The sequence below is a fragment of the Nicotiana tabacum genome, chromosome 22, assembly GCF_000715075.1.
Source record: "Nicotiana tabacum cultivar K326 chromosome 22, ASM71507v2, whole genome shotgun sequence".
NCBI classification, from domain to species: Eukaryota; Viridiplantae; Streptophyta; class Magnoliopsida; order Solanales; family Solanaceae; genus Nicotiana; species Nicotiana tabacum.
This window is the reverse complement of record NC_134101.1, coordinates 210,263,364-210,279,006: the sequence shown is the minus strand read 5'-3', so window position 1 is coordinate 210,279,006 and position 15,643 is coordinate 210,263,364.

Sequence of the window (15,643 nt, the reverse complement as noted above, 5' to 3'; positions counted from 1 at the left end):
TTCTTGAGGACAAGCAAAAGCTTAAGTTTGGGGAGTTGATAACTAGGGATTCTATCCTGTATTATGCTCTTTTTTGCTTAGGTTTTGGATCAGAAATGTGTAGAAGTATTCTCAAAACTAACTTATTGTGCTTGTTTGCAGTGTTTGGTCAAAATGAGGCAAGAAAGTCCTAACTAGTTCATAAAGGAGTGAAACCTGCACAAGTCCAAAGCTGAGCTAAAAGCGTTGACATCAAAGAAATAGTGGGGCCGGAGATGTTGAACTGCTGAGGCGACCATATTCACGCTCTTAGCGGATTGAGGTTCAGGGAAAGCACTTTTCGGCTCAACAGACACCGCTGCCCGCAGTGAATTGCGTGACAGCGGAATTAACTGATACGGTCGCGGTCCAAATTTTGCCCTCAGCGGAATTGAGAATCAGAGGATTAAGGATTAGAGCTCAATTTAAAAGCGTGATCCGCGAACATATTTCGCGGCCGCAGTTGAAGAAACGCTGAGGCGGTTGCATTTTCGCTCCCAGCAGAATCAAGTCTGGACCAAGATCAAAAGAGAAGAACCGCGGTCTGTGCTTGCTTTTGCGCGGTCGCGGAAGCCCAAGCGCTGAGGCGACCAGTTTTTCGCTGTCAGCAGAGTCTCCGTAAGAGCATTTTAGTCCAGTAATTTTAGCTATGTATAAATAGATCTTTTTCACATTTTTAGGTTATCTTTTGTACTGTAGAGCTCGTGAATCGCCGTACTTAGCTATTTTGAGTAATTTTAGAGTAACTTTAGCTATTAATCTTAGATTTTCTTCTTGTAATCAACATTTATGGCTTATATTTCATCTTCATCTTTGATTTCTACCTTTATTATGAGTAGCTAAACCCATTAGCTAGGGTTGTGACCCAACCCTAATATGGGTATTTAATAGGTCTTCTATTTTAGAGCATAAATGTTTATGGGTGTGATGACCCAAAAGGTCATCTTGTTATTTAAAAGTAATTCTGCAATTCCGAGGTCTTAAAAACCTTCTTTTATTTATCCTTGATTTGCGTGCGCAATCCGGGCGCGATACCGGAAAGCTTTTATATGAAATTTAAACGGACCCAGACCCATGATTTGACGGCCCCGTAGGGTCCGTAGTAAAATATGGGACTTGGGCGTATGTCCGGAATCAAATTCCGAGGTCCCTAGCCCGAGAAAAGAATTTTTGAAGAAAACTATTTAACTGAAAATGTAAATGTTTTTGAAAATTGAAATAGATTTGATCTTGTTGGTATCGGGCCCGTATTTTGGTTTCGAAGCCCGGTACAGGTCCATTATGGTATTTAGACCCTATCTATGAAGTTTGGTAAAAAACGGAGGTGATTTGATATAAATCGGAACTTTAGTTGAAAAGTTAGAAATTTTGAACTATCTTGAAAATTCATGAGTTTTAATGTTAGATTCGTTGTTTAAGAAGTCATTTTGGCGATTCGATCACACGAGTAAGCCGGTATGGTGTTTTTAGACTTGTGTGCATATTTGGTTTGGAACCCTGAGGGCTCGGGTGAGTTTCGGATAGGTTTCGGGATGTTTTCGACTTAAGAATTTCTACTGTATTACTGCTTCTGGTGTTTTGATACTTTGTTATTCACGTTCGCGGAAGAACTCTCGTGAATGCAAAGAGTAATTAAGTCTGAAGGAAATTTCCTTCTACGCGAACTCAAGGCACAAGTCGCGAATGCGGAGAGTTGGGGCATTACCCTTCGCGAACGTGACCTGGCTATCGCGAACGAGAAGACCATTTTTTGGCAGGGGTCTGGGGAGGGGGAAATACTCTATGCGAATGGGGCGAATGGTTCGCGAACGTGAAGGTCAGGGGGTGAACCTTCTGAACGCGTACAGTATCTCGCGAACGCGAAGGCTCTTCTAGACAATGCTTCATGAACGCGAAGAAGACCTGTCCAGCGAATTAAAAACAGAACACAGGTCGGGATTTCTTCAAAATTTCATATCTTCTTCCCTAGAATCCGACCTTGGACGATTTTTGAAGAGAAGTTTCAACACCAAATCATAGGTTTGTGTTCTTAAACTCATTTATTTCATTTTCCATCAACACCCATTAGATTTCTAGGCCTAAATTTTGTTCTTCAAAGGTAGAAATTAAGGATTTGGGAAGAATTGGGGATTTTCAAATTTGGGAATTTAGGCCTCGATATGGGGTCGGATTCCAAAACTCATTACATATTTGGGCTCGTGGGTGAATGGGTAATCGGGTTTTGGTCCGAACTTCGGGTTTTGACTGAGCGGGCCCAGGGTCGATTTTTGACTTTTTGGGGGAAATGTTGTAAAACCTATAATTAAGCATCGAAGTTGAGTTGTTTAGCATTTATTGTTGTTATTGAATTTATCGTGGCTAGATACGAGTGGATTAGAGGTTGAATCGAGAGGTTAAGTGGTAATTGAGCTTTGAAATAACCGTTGGTTTAGGTAAGTTCTTGGTTTAACCTTGACTTGAGGGATTAGGGATCCCTGACTTATTTGCTATGTGGAATTCCATGTGTGTGGCATATAGGCATGGTGACGAGTACCTATGCGCCACCAAATTATCATTTTAGCATGTTCCTTTCCCCGTTTCCCATTATATTATTTCTTTCCTTAATTGCTACTTGCTCATGATCGTTTCCAAGTCTTAACTACTACTTGCTCATAAATGCTTCCATGCCTAATTGCTTCATATTAACTGTTTTCCTATTGTTTGAAGTATTTAATTGTTTCATGGTTCCGTTCTATTACTCTGTTGGCTTATGTTGGTTTATTGGTGCCTTATGGTATGCCTTGGTTGGTCTCGCTAGTAGCTGCACCGATGAAGTGTCATAATCTTAGTGATATTTCCATTGTGTGGATTGAGGTATAAGTGTTGTGGAGAATCTAAACTAACTTGTGAAACACTTGTCTTTATTTTCGTGTTTGGTGCTATTTATTATATTGGGATCAGCTTGCACGCCGCAACAAGGAGGAATGAGGGAGAACATGATTTTCTGGTGGGAGCGGGTTGCACGCCGCAACAAGGAGCAATAAGGGTGGACAGGTGGGATCGGGTTGCGCGCTGCAACTGGAGGGGTAAGGGTGATATATATTGAGGAGTAATAAGGGTGCAGGTGGGATCGGGTTGCATGCCGCAACAAAGAGGAATAAGGGTGAATATTGATACTGTTGTTGTTTATATGATGGGATCGGGATGCACACCGCATTAGTTGGTGTTATGTATTCATTTCTGTTGAGGTCTATCACTGTGATGTTGAAATACCCTTAAGGATTGTTTATAGTTGAATACTAGTAGAACAGTTGGATTCCGGATTTATTTAATGCAGTTATTGCTTTATCACATTCTGTATTTCCTTTCTATTTAATATAGACTGTTGCAGGTGATATATACTATTATTCCCCACCGTAGCCTCGTCACTACCTCGTCGAGGTTAGGCTCAGCACTTACCAGTACATGGGGTCGGTTGTACTGATATTGTACACTACACTTTCTGTGCAGATTTTGGAGATGATTGTGGCCGATCAAAGTTCGAAGGTGCTGCCTTCAGTTCACAGGAGACCCAAGGTAGTCCTGCAGGCATCCGCAGGCCCTGACGTCCCCTTCGGTCTTTCGTTAATGTATAAAGTTAAGTTTTAAACAGTTTTTCTTCCGCCCTTATTTTCATTGATTCATTTTGTTAACTTTTAATTATTAAAAGTTCAACGAAAAGGTGTGATACTCTGTAACATTTGCTTGCCTAGCGGGTTCAATGTTAGGCACCATCACGTTCTCGACGGTGAAAAATTCAGGTTGTGACAAGTTGGTATCAGAGCTCTAGGTTGCTTAGGTCTCACAATTCACGAACAAGCTTGGTAGAGTCTGATGGATCGGTACGAAGATGTCTGTGCTTATCCCCAAAGGCTACAAAGTTAGGAACAATTTCACTTCTATTCATCTATGTCGTGCGGTTTGATATCTCAATGCTAATTGAACACTCTACTTTGTCCTTTCGCAGATGGCGAGAATGCGTACTGCTTCATCAATTGTTCAGCAGCCCGAGCCCCCAGCGACAGCTCCTACGAGGGGCAGAGGACGAGGCCGAGGCATGCTAGGGGATGAGGTAGGGGAAGAGCTCAGCCCAGAGCAACACCACCAGTGACGGAGCCTCAAGTAGAGTTTGATGATGAGGTTTTGGCCCAGACAGTTCCAGCGGGCCTAGCTCAAGTTCCAGAGGGGTTCATTGCTACCCCGGTACTCCAGGATATGACCCATCTAGTGGGACTTATGGAGAGTGTCACTCAGGCAGGCATACTTCCTGTGGCACCATCCGTCTCTCAGGTTGGGGAAGGAGCATAGACTCCCGCCACATGCACTCCGGAGTAGGTGGCTCCCCAGTTCCAGACTCCAGCAGCTCAGCCAGTTGGGGTAGTTCCACCGGGTGTTGTAGCTCAGACCAGTGATGGATCAGCTATGTCTTCCGATGCCTTGTGGAGATTAGACAGGTTTACCAAGATCTTCACCACTACATATGGTGGTATATCTTCAGAGGATCCCCAGGACTATTTGGACAGATGCTATGAGGTTCTACGGAACATGGGGATAGTGGAGACCAATGGGGTCGACTTTGCAGCTTTTCGTCTGTCAGGTTCCGCCAAGAAATGGTGGAGGGATTTCTATTTAGCCAGACCAGCTGGGTCACCAACTCTCACTTAGGACCAGTTCTCGCAGCTATTCTTGGAGAAATTTCTCCCTATCACTTAGAGAGAGGACTATAGGCGACAGTTTGAGCATCTCTAGTAGGGTTCTATGACTGTCGCTCAGTACGAGACTCGATTTATTGATTTGGCTCGTCATGCTCTTCTTATACTTCCTACATAGAGAGAGAAAGAGGGTCCAAAGGTTCATCGAGGGACTCACTCAGCCTATCAGATTGTAGATGGCTAAGGAGACTGGGAGCAAGATTTCTTTCCAGGATGCGGCCAATGTGGCCCGGCGAGTTGAGACAGTTCTATCTGAGGGGAGTGGTCAGGGGTCTTACAAGAGGCCTCGTCATTCTGGTAGGTTCAGTGGTACCTCATCTGGAGGTAGGGATTCATTTGGTAGGGGCCATCCTCCCAGGCCGTTTCATTCAGCACTTCAGGCATCTTATGGGGCTTCAAGGAGCTGTGGTCCTTATGTGCCTCCTTTAGGATAGCCAACTTATAGTGCACCGCCAGCTTCTATCTGGGAACCTCCTCTCTAGAGATATTATCGTGTTCAGCCAGCCCGCTAGGGTTTGTTTCAGTATTCAGATGGATGTTTCGACTGTGGTGAGTATGGTCATATCCGGAGGGCTTGTACGAGATTAGTGGGTGTTTAGTCACAACATCAGGGTTCTCGTGCGATGGTTCCAGCACCAGTTGCCGCACCGCTTGCCCGACCAGTTAGAGGTAGGGGTCAGGGAGCCAAAGGTAGGGGTCAGCCCGCTAGAGGTGGAGGTCAGGCCATTAGGGGTGGAGGCCAGGCCGCTAGAGGTGGAGGCCAACCAGCAGGAGGCCGTCCTAGAGATATAGTTTAGGGTGGTGGGTCCCAGCCCCGATGTTATACTTTTCCATCCAGGCCTGAGGTTTAGTCTTCCGATGCTGTTATCAGAGGTACTGTTTCGGTTTGTAGTAGAGATGTTTCAGTTTTGTTTGATCCAGGGTCTACATACTCCTATCTGTCTTCTTATTTTGCTTCATATTTGGTTGTGCCTCGTATTTTTTGAGTTCTTCGGTGTATGTGTCCTCACCTATGGGAGATTCCATCATTGTGGATCGTATCTATCAATCGTGTGTAGTTGTCATTGGAGGTTTTGAGACCAGTGTAGACCTTTTGCTTCTAGATATGGTCGATTTTGATGTCATCTTGGGGATGGATTGGCTGTCACCTTACCATGCTATATTGGACTATCACGCCAAGACAGTAACCTTGGTATTGCCGGGGTTGCCTCAGTTGGAGTGGAGAGGGACTCTTGGTCATTTTACCAGCAGGGTTATCTCTTATATGAAGGCTTGGCGTATGGTCAAGAAGGGGTGTTTGGCTTATTTGGCTTATGTTCGTGATTCTAGTGCTAAGGTTTCTTCTATGGATTCTATGCCAGTTGTTCGGGAGTTTCCAGAGGTGTTTCCCGTGGACCTTCTGGGGATGCCACCCGATAGGGATATTGACTTTTGCATTGATTTGGCTCCGGGAACTCAACCTATTTCTATTCCGCAATATTGTACGACCCTGCTATAGTTGAAAGAATTGAAGGAGCAGCTGTAAGACTTGCTTAATAAGGGCTTTATCAGACCTAGTGTCTCGCCCTGGGGTGCACCAGTGTTGTTTGTTAAGAAGAAGGATGGTATGAGGATGTGTATTGATTATCGGCAGTTGAACAAAGTCACTATCAATAATAAGTATCCATTGCCAATGGTTGATGATTTCTTTGATCAACTTCAGGGTGCCAAAGTGTTTTCGAAGATTGATTTGAGATCTGGCTACCAGCAGTTGAGGATTAGGGCATTCGATGTCCCTAAGACAACTTTTTGCACTCGGTACGAGCATTATGAGTTTCAAGTGATATCATTTGGGTTGACAAATGCCCGACAACGTTCATGGATCTGATGAACCAAGTGTTCAGGCCCTATTTGGATTCCTTTGTGATTGTCTTCATTGATGACATCTTGATATACTGCCGCAGCCGGGAGGAGCATGAGCAGCATCTTCGGACAATTCTTCAGACTTTGAGAGTCAACCAGTTATAGGCTAAGTATTCGAAGTATGAGTTTTGGTTGAGTTCAGTTGCTTTCTTGGGTCACGTTGTATTAGTAGAGGGTATTCAGGTGGATCCGAAGAAGATAGAGGCAGTCAAGGACTGGCCTCGACCCACATCAGCTATAGAGATCCGCAGTTTCTTAGGTTTGGCAGGCTATTGCATTCGATTTGTGGAGGGGTTTTCATCTATAGCAGCCTCAATGACTAGGTTGACCCAGAAGGGTGCCCAGTTCAGGTGGCCGGATGAGTGTGAGGCAAGCTTTTAGAAGCTCAAGATAGCTTTGACTACGGATGCTAGTGTTAGTGTTGCCCACCGGTTCAGGATCTTATTCCGTATATTGTGATGCATCTCGTGTTGGGCTTGGTGCGGTATTAATGTAGAATGGCAAGGTTATTGAATATGCTTCACGGCAGTTAAAGATTCACGAGAAGAATTATCAAGTTCATGATTTAGAGCTAGCAGTCATTGTTCACGCGCTGAAGATTTTGAGACATTATTTATATGGCGTGTCATGTGAGGTGTTCACGGATCACAAGAGTTTGCAGTATTTGTTCAAGCAAAAGGAGCTCAATTTGAGGCAGAAGAGGTGGTTGGAGCTACTGAAAGACTATGATATTACCATCTTGTATCATCCTGGAAAGGCCGATGTGGTGACCGATGCTTTGAGTAGGAAGTCATCCAGTATAGGTAGCCTTGCATATATTCCAGTCGGTGAGAGATCGCTTGCTTTGGATGTTCAGGCTTTAGCCAATCAGTTCATGAGGTTGGATGTTTTTGAGCCTAACCGTGTTCTAGCTTGCACAGTCGCTCGTTCTTCATTATTTGAGTGTATCAGAGATCAGCAATATAATGATCCCCATTTGCTTGTCCTTAGGGACACAGTGCGGCACGGCGGTGCCAAGTAGGTCACAGTTGGAGATGATGGAGTTTTGAGGATGTAGGGCCGAGTTTGTGTGCCTAATGCGGATGGGCTTCGTGAGTTGATTCTAGAGGAGGCCCATATTTCCTGGTATTCTATTCACTCGGGCGCCGCTAAGATGTATCAGGACTTGCGGCAACATTATTGGTGGAGGAGGATGAAGAAGGATATAGTTGCATATGTGGCTCGGTGTTTGAATTGTCAGCAAGTTAAGTACGAGCATCAGAGACCTGGTGGTCTGTTCCATAGGATATAGACTCCCGAGTGGAAGTGGGAGCGTATCATTATAGATTTTGTTGTTGGACTCCCACAGGCTCAGAGGAAGTCCGACGCAGTATGGGTTATTGTTAATAGGTTGACTAAGTCACCACACTTCATTCCTGTGGCAATTTTCTATTATTCAGAGCGGTTGGCATAGATTTATATCTAGGAGATCGTTCATCTTCATGGTGTACCCATGTCTATCATTTCTGACCGAGGTACACAGTTCACCTCGCATTTTTGGAGGGCAGTACAGCGTGAGTTGGGTACGCTGGTCGAGCTAAGCACATCATTTCATCCTCAGACGGACGGACAGTCTGAGCGTACTATTCAGATATTGGAGGATATGCTTCGCACCTGTGTTATTGACTTTGGAGGCTCTTGGGATCAGTTCTTTCCATTAGCAGAGTTTGCCTAAAACAACAGCTATCAGTCGAGCATCCAGATGGCCCTATAAGGCATTATATGGTAGGCAATGTCGGTCGTCGGTTGGGTGGTTCTGGGAGAGGCTTGGTTGTTGGGTACAGATTTAGTACAGGATGCCTTGGAAAAGGTTAAGATCATTCAGGATAGGCTTCGTACAGCCCAGTCCAGGCAAAAGAGTTATGCCGCCCGTAAGGTTCGTGGTATGGCATTATGGTCAGAGAGCGAGTGTTACTTCGGGTGTCGCCCATGAAGGGCGTGATGAGATTTGGGATGAAGGACAAGCTAAGCCCTAAGTTCATCGGGCCTTTTGAGATTCTTCGGAGAGTGGGTGAGGTGGCTTATGAGCTCGCGTAGCCACCAAGTTTATCAGCAGTTCATCTAGTATTCCAAGTGTCCATGCTCCGGAAGTATCACGATGATCCATCCCACGTGTTAGATTTCAGCTCTGTCCAGTTGGACAAGGATTTGACCTATGAGGAGGGGCCGATGGCTATTCTAGACCGGCAGGTTCGTCAGTTAAGATCAAAGAGTTATCCTTCAGTTCGTGTGCAGTGGAGAGGTCAGCCTGTTGAGGCAGCTACCTGAGAGTTCGAGTCCGATATACGGAGTAGATATCCCCACCTTTTCCCCAGCTCAGGTATTTTTCTATGTCCGTTCAAGGACGAATAGTTGTTTTAGAGGTGGAGAATGTGATGACCCAAAAGGTCATCTTGTTATATAAAAGTAATTCTACGATTCCGAGGTCTTAAAAACCTCCTTTTATTTATCCTCGATTTGTGCACGCAGTCTGGGCACGATACTGGAAAGCTTTTATGTGAAATTTAACAAAAATATTGACATTTGTCTTTAAAATTGATTAAAGTTGACTTTGGTCAATGTTTTTGGTAAACAGACCCGGACCCGTGATTTGACGGTCCTGTAGGGTCCATAGTAAAATATGGGACTTGGGCGTATGCCCAGAATCGAATTCCGAGGTCCCTAGCCCGAGAAAAGAATTTTTGAAGAAAATTATTTAACTGAAAATGTAAAGGTTTTTAAAAATTGAAAAAGATTTGATCTTGTTGGTATCGAGCTCGTATTTTGGTTTCAGAATCCGGTACAGGTCCATTATGGTATTTAGACCCTATCTGTGAAGTTTGGTGAAAAACGGAGGTAATTTGATATAAATCGGACCTTTAGTTGAAAAGTTAGAAATTTTGAACTATCTTGAAAATTTCATGAGTTTTAATGTTAAATTCTTTGTTTAAGATGTCATTTTGGTGATTCGATTGCACGAGTAAGTCCATATGATATTTTTAGACTTGTGTGCATGTTTGGTTTGGAGCCCCGAGGGCTTGGGTGAGTTTCGGATAGGTTTCGGGATGTTTTGGACTTAAGATTTTCTGTTGTATTGCTGCTTCTGGTGTTCTGATACTTTGTTCTTCGTGTTCGTGGAAGAACTCTCGCGAATGCGAAGAGTAATTGAGTGTGAAGGAAATTTCCTTCTACGAGAACGCGAGGCACAGGTCACGAATGCAGAGCGTTGGGGCATTACCCTTTGCGAGCGCGACCTGGCTATCGCGAAAGTGAAGGCCATTTTTTGGCAGGGATCTGGGGAGGGGGAAATACTCTACGCGAATGCGGCGAATGGCTCGTGAATGCGAATGTCAGGGGGGTGAACCTTCGCGAACGCATACAGTATCTCGCGAACGCGACGGCTCTTCTAGCCAATGCTTCGCGAACACGAAGAAGACCTGTCCAGCGAATTAAAAACAGAACCTAGGTCGAGGTTTCTTTAAAATTTCATATCTCTTTCCCTAGAATCCGACCTTGGGCGATTTTTGAAGAGAAGTTTCAACACCAAATCATAGATTTAGGTTCTTAAACTCATTTCTTTCATTTTCCATCAACACCCATTAGATTTCTAGGCCTAAATCTTATTCTTCAAGGGTAGAAATTAGGGATTTGGGAAGAATTGTGGATTTTTCAAATTTGGGAATTTAGACCTCGATTTGGGGTCGGATTCCAAAACTAATTACATATTTGGGCTCGTGGGTGAATGGGTAATGGATTTTGTTCCGAACTTCGGGTTTTGACCCAGCGGGCCTAGGGTCGATTTTTGACTTTTTGGGGAAAATGTTGTAGAACCTATAATTAAGCATCGAAGTTGAGTTGTTTAGCATTTATTGATGTTATTGAATTGATCGTTGCTAGATACGAGTGGATTAGAGGTTGAATCGAGAGGTTAAGCGGTAATTGAGCTTTGAAATACCCGTTGGCTTGAAGTAAGTGCTTGGTCTAACCTTGACTTGAGGGATTAGAGATCCTCGACTTATTTGCTATGTGGAATTCCATGTGTGTGATGTATAGGCATGACGAGTACCTATGCACCACCAAATTATCATTTTAGCATGTTCCTTTCCCCGTTTCCCATTATATTATTTCTTGCCTTAATTGCTACTTGCTCATGATCATTTCCAAGTCTTAACTGCTACTTGCTCATAAATGCTTCCATGCCTAACTGCTTCATATTAACTGTTGTCCTCTTGTTTGAAGTATTTAATTGTTTCATGGTTACGTTTTATTACTCTATTGGCTTATGTTAGTTTATTGGTGCCTTATGGTACACCTTGGTTGGTCTTGCTGAGTAGCTGCACCGATGAAGTTTCATAATCTTAGTGATATTTCCATTGTGTGGATCGAGGTATAAGTGTTGTGGAGAATCTAAACTAACTTGTGAAACACTTGTCTTTATTTTCGTGTATGGTGGTGTTTATTATATTGGGATTGGGTTGCACGCCGCAACAAGAAGGAATAAGGGAGAACGTGATTGTCTGGTGGGAGCGGGTTGCACGCTGCAACAAGGAGCAATAAGGGTGGACAGGTGGGATCGGGTTGCACGCCGCAACAAAAGGGATAAGGGTGATATATATTGAGGAGTAATAAGGGTGGACAGGTGGGATCGGGTTGCACACCGCAGCAAGGAGGAATAAGGGTGAATATTGATACTGTTGTTGTTTATATGATGGGATCAGGATGCACGCCGTATCAGTTGGGGTTATGTATTCATTTCTGTTGAGGTTTATCATTGTGATATTGAAATACCCTTAAGGATTGGTTATAACTGAATACTAGTAGAACAGTTGGATTCCAGATTTATTTAATGCCAGTTATTGCTTTATCATATTCTATATTTCCTTTCTGTTTAATATATAGTGTTGCATGTGATATATACTGTTATGCCCCGCCGTAGCCTCGTCACTACTTCGTCGAGGTTAGGCTCAGCACTTACCAGTACATGGGGTTGGTTGTACTGATACTGCACACTACACTTTCTGTGCAGATTTTGGAGCTGATTGTGGCTTATAAGAGTTTGACGGTGCTGCCTTCAGTTCACAGGAGACCCAAGGTAGTCCTGTAGGCCCTGGCGTCCCCTTCTATCTTTACTGTATTCTGTTTTACATTTCCTCCGAAATAGATGTATATTTTCTTTCAGACCATTACTTGTAGTATTCGTAGACAGTTCTTGAGTTGTGACTCCAGTTCTGGGTGGTTTTCATTTCGATCTTTCGTTAATGTATAAAGTTAAGTTTTTAAACTGTTTTCTTCCGCACTTATTTTCGTTGATTCATTTTGTTAACTTTTAATTATTAAAAGTTCAAGGAAAAGGTGTGATACTTTGTAACGTTGGTTTGCCTAGCGGGTTCAATGTTAGGTGCCATCACGTTCATCAACCAAACAACTTGCCTCCATTTCCATCTCAAGGCCCTAGCTCGTCCAATAATGAGATGGGAAGGATTGAGTCAATGTTTGAGCAAATGATGAAGAAAAATGCCCACTCCGAGCCCAATTGGCGTCCCATAATACTTCTATCCGCAACCTAGAGGTGCAACTTGGCAAGATTTCACAAGCTTTAAACACTCTCCCTAAGGGGGCACTACCTAGTGACCCGGTAGTAAACCCGAAGGGTGGGAACAATAATGGCCATGCAATGTCGGTGACCACAAGGAGCGGTAGAGGTGGTGAAGCAAGTACCTCCTAGCGAAAGGAAGTGGTGAGTGATGATGTTGTAGTGCAAAATGATGATGATCAAATGGTTGATGGGCAAGTGAGTGAAGAGAAGTTGAATGGTGAGGTGAGAATTGACATTGATGACAACGTGGAGGAAACACAAAATGATGTGAACCCATCTAGGGAACACGTGATAGACATACCGGAAATGGTAGTGCCCAAAGCCAAGGCTCCTTTGCCAAGGCCTCCTCCACCATATCCTCAAAGGCTCGCAAAACAAAACAATGAAAACCTGTTCAAGAAATTTATTGATATGATGAAAAGTTTGTCCATAAGTGTGCCTTTGGTTGAAGCTTTAGAGCAAATGCCGGTGTATGCCAAGTTTATGAAGGACTTGGTGATAAAGAAGAGATCGATAAACTGTGAAACTATCAAGATGACGCACCAAGTGAGTGCCATTGTACATTCCATGGCCCCAAAGCTAGAAGATCCTGATGCATTTACTATTCCATATACCATTGGGAGTGTGGATTTTGCAAAAGCCTTGTGTGATTTAGGAGCAAGTATAAATTTGATCCCATATTCTGTGTTTAAAACATTTGGGATTGGGAAACCTAGACCCACTTCTATGCGACTGCAAATGGCTGATAGAACAAGAAGAGTTCGCTTGGTATTATTGATGATGTTCTTGTCCGAGTTGACAAGTTTATTTTGCCTGCTGATTTTGTGATTCTTGACTGCGAAGATGACTATGAGGTGCTGATCATATTGGGGAGACCTTCCCTAGCTACAGAGAAGGCTTTGGTTGATGTGGAAGCAGGGGAGCTCACCTTCAGGGTGGGTGATGAAAAAGTTGTGTTCCCTGTCTGCAAATCAATGAGGCAACCCAATAGCAACAAAGTATGTTCCTTTGTTGATCTTGTGAACGAGGTGATCGTTGAAGATACTAATGTTGTGATAAATGTGGAGGACCCTTTGGAAGCTGTGTTGTTGAACTATGATGTAGAGGATAACGAAGGCTTGGTTGAATATGTCAATACTTTGCAAGGAATGGATTCATACACATATGAGCCCTAAAAACTTTCTTTGGACATTGAGAACCGGAAGACTCCACCAGCAAAGCCCTCAATCGAGGAGCCTCCCATATTGGAGTTGAAGCCTTTACCTTCCCACCTCAAGTATGACCTTGTTCCACTTTACCTGTTATTCTCTCTGCTTGCTTAACTACCGTGCAGGTATATGCTACTCTTGCGGTGCTTCAAAGAAGGAAGAAATCAATTGGATGGACTTTAGCTGATATTCGGGGGATATGCCCCGCCTTTTGCATGCACAAAATTATACTTGAAGAAGATGCCAAGCCCTCCGTGGAACATCAAACGAGGTTGAATGAGGCCATGCAAGAGGCCGTCAAGAAGGAAATTATCAAGTGGCTAGATGTAGGGGTTGTATACCCCATCTCGTACAGTTCATGAACTTCGCCGGTACAATGTGTGCCAAAGAAGGGGGTATGACTGTGATCACCAATGAGAAAAATGAGCTGATCCCCACTAGGACTATTATAGGATGGAGGGTATGCATAGATTACCAAAAGCTGAACAAAGTGACCCGCAAAGATCATTTTCCATTGCACTTTATTGATCAAATGTTGGATAAAATTGTTGGGTGTTCTTACTATGGGTATTCAGGATACAACCAGATTCTCATTGCATAGAAAGACCAAGAGAAAACCACTTTCACTTGCCCGTGTGGCACTTTTGCATTCGCAAGGGTGCCGTTTGGTCTTTGTAATGCGCCGACTACTTTTCAGCGGTGCATGATGGCAATTTTTACGGATATGGTAGAAGATTTTCTTGAAGTGTTCATGGATGATTTCAGTGTGGTAGCTGATTCTTTTGATGAGTGTTTGCAAAACCTTGACAAAGTGGTGGCTCGATGTGAAGAGACAAATCTAGTGCTTAACTGGGAGAAGTGTCACTTTATGGTTGAGGAAGGCATTGTCCTCGACCATAAGATCTCCAAACATGGGATTGAAGTAGACAAGGCAAAGATTGATATGATTGCACGACTCCCTCCTCCCACTTCTGTCAAGGGAGTTAGGAGTTTTCTTGGGCATGTAGGGTTCTACCGGAGGTTCATCAAGGACTTCTCCAAGGTGGTGAATCCCTTATGCAAATTGTTGGAAAAGGATGCAAAATTTGTATTTAATAATGAGTGAATGAAAGCTTTTGAGCTTTTAAAGTATAGATTGACTACCACTCCCATCATCACCGCACCCAATTGGAGCTTACCTTTTGAGCTCATGTGCGATGCTAGTGACGTTGCGGTAGGAGCGGTCTTGGGGTAAAGGGTGAACAAGATGTTTCATCCAGTTTATTATGCAAGCAAAACTATGAATGACGCCCATGTCAATTATACGGTGGCGGAGAAAGAGTTGCTAGTAATTGTGTTTGCGATGGAGAAATTTAGGCCTTATATCATGGGTACCAAAGTGATTGTGCACACTGATCACGCGGCACTGCGTTACTTGATGACAAAGAAGGATTCAAAGGCTAGGTTAATGAGATGGGTTCTTTTGCTTCAAAAGTTTGACCTTGAGAGTATTGATCAAAAAGGAAGTGAAAACCAAGTGGCGGACCACTTGTCCCGCTTGGAAGAGGAGGGGAGACCCCATGATGACCTCGAAATTAATGATTCGTTCCATGATGAACAACTCCTCTCAGTATCTTTGAATGGTATGCCTTGGTTCGCAGATGTTGCTAATTTTCTTGTGACCGGCATTGCACCGTGTGAGCTCTCTTCTAACCAAAGAAAGAAGCTTAAACAGGACAGCTTGGACTACTATTAGGACGAGCCATATTTTTTCAAGATTTGCAATGATGGTGTGATTTGTAGATGTATTCCGGAGGAGGAGCAAATGAGTATTCTTGATGTTTATCATTCCTCGCCCTACAGTGGTCATCACGGTGGGGCGAGAACTGCTTCAAAGGTTCTTAGCTGTGATTTTTATTGCCCTACTCTGTATAATGATGCTAGTGAACTGGTTAAGAGATGTGATGAGTGTCAGAGAGCTGGTGGGATTTCAAAAAAGGATGAAATGCCTCTCACTACTATTCTCGAGGTTGACATTTTTGACGTATGTGGCATAGACTTTATGGTACCTTTTGTGAGTTCATAAGGCAACACTTATATTCTGGTGGTCATTGATTATGTTTCCAAGTGGGTTGAGGCCATGGCTTTGCCCAACAACGAGGCTCGGAGTATGGTGGCATTTCTGAAGAAAA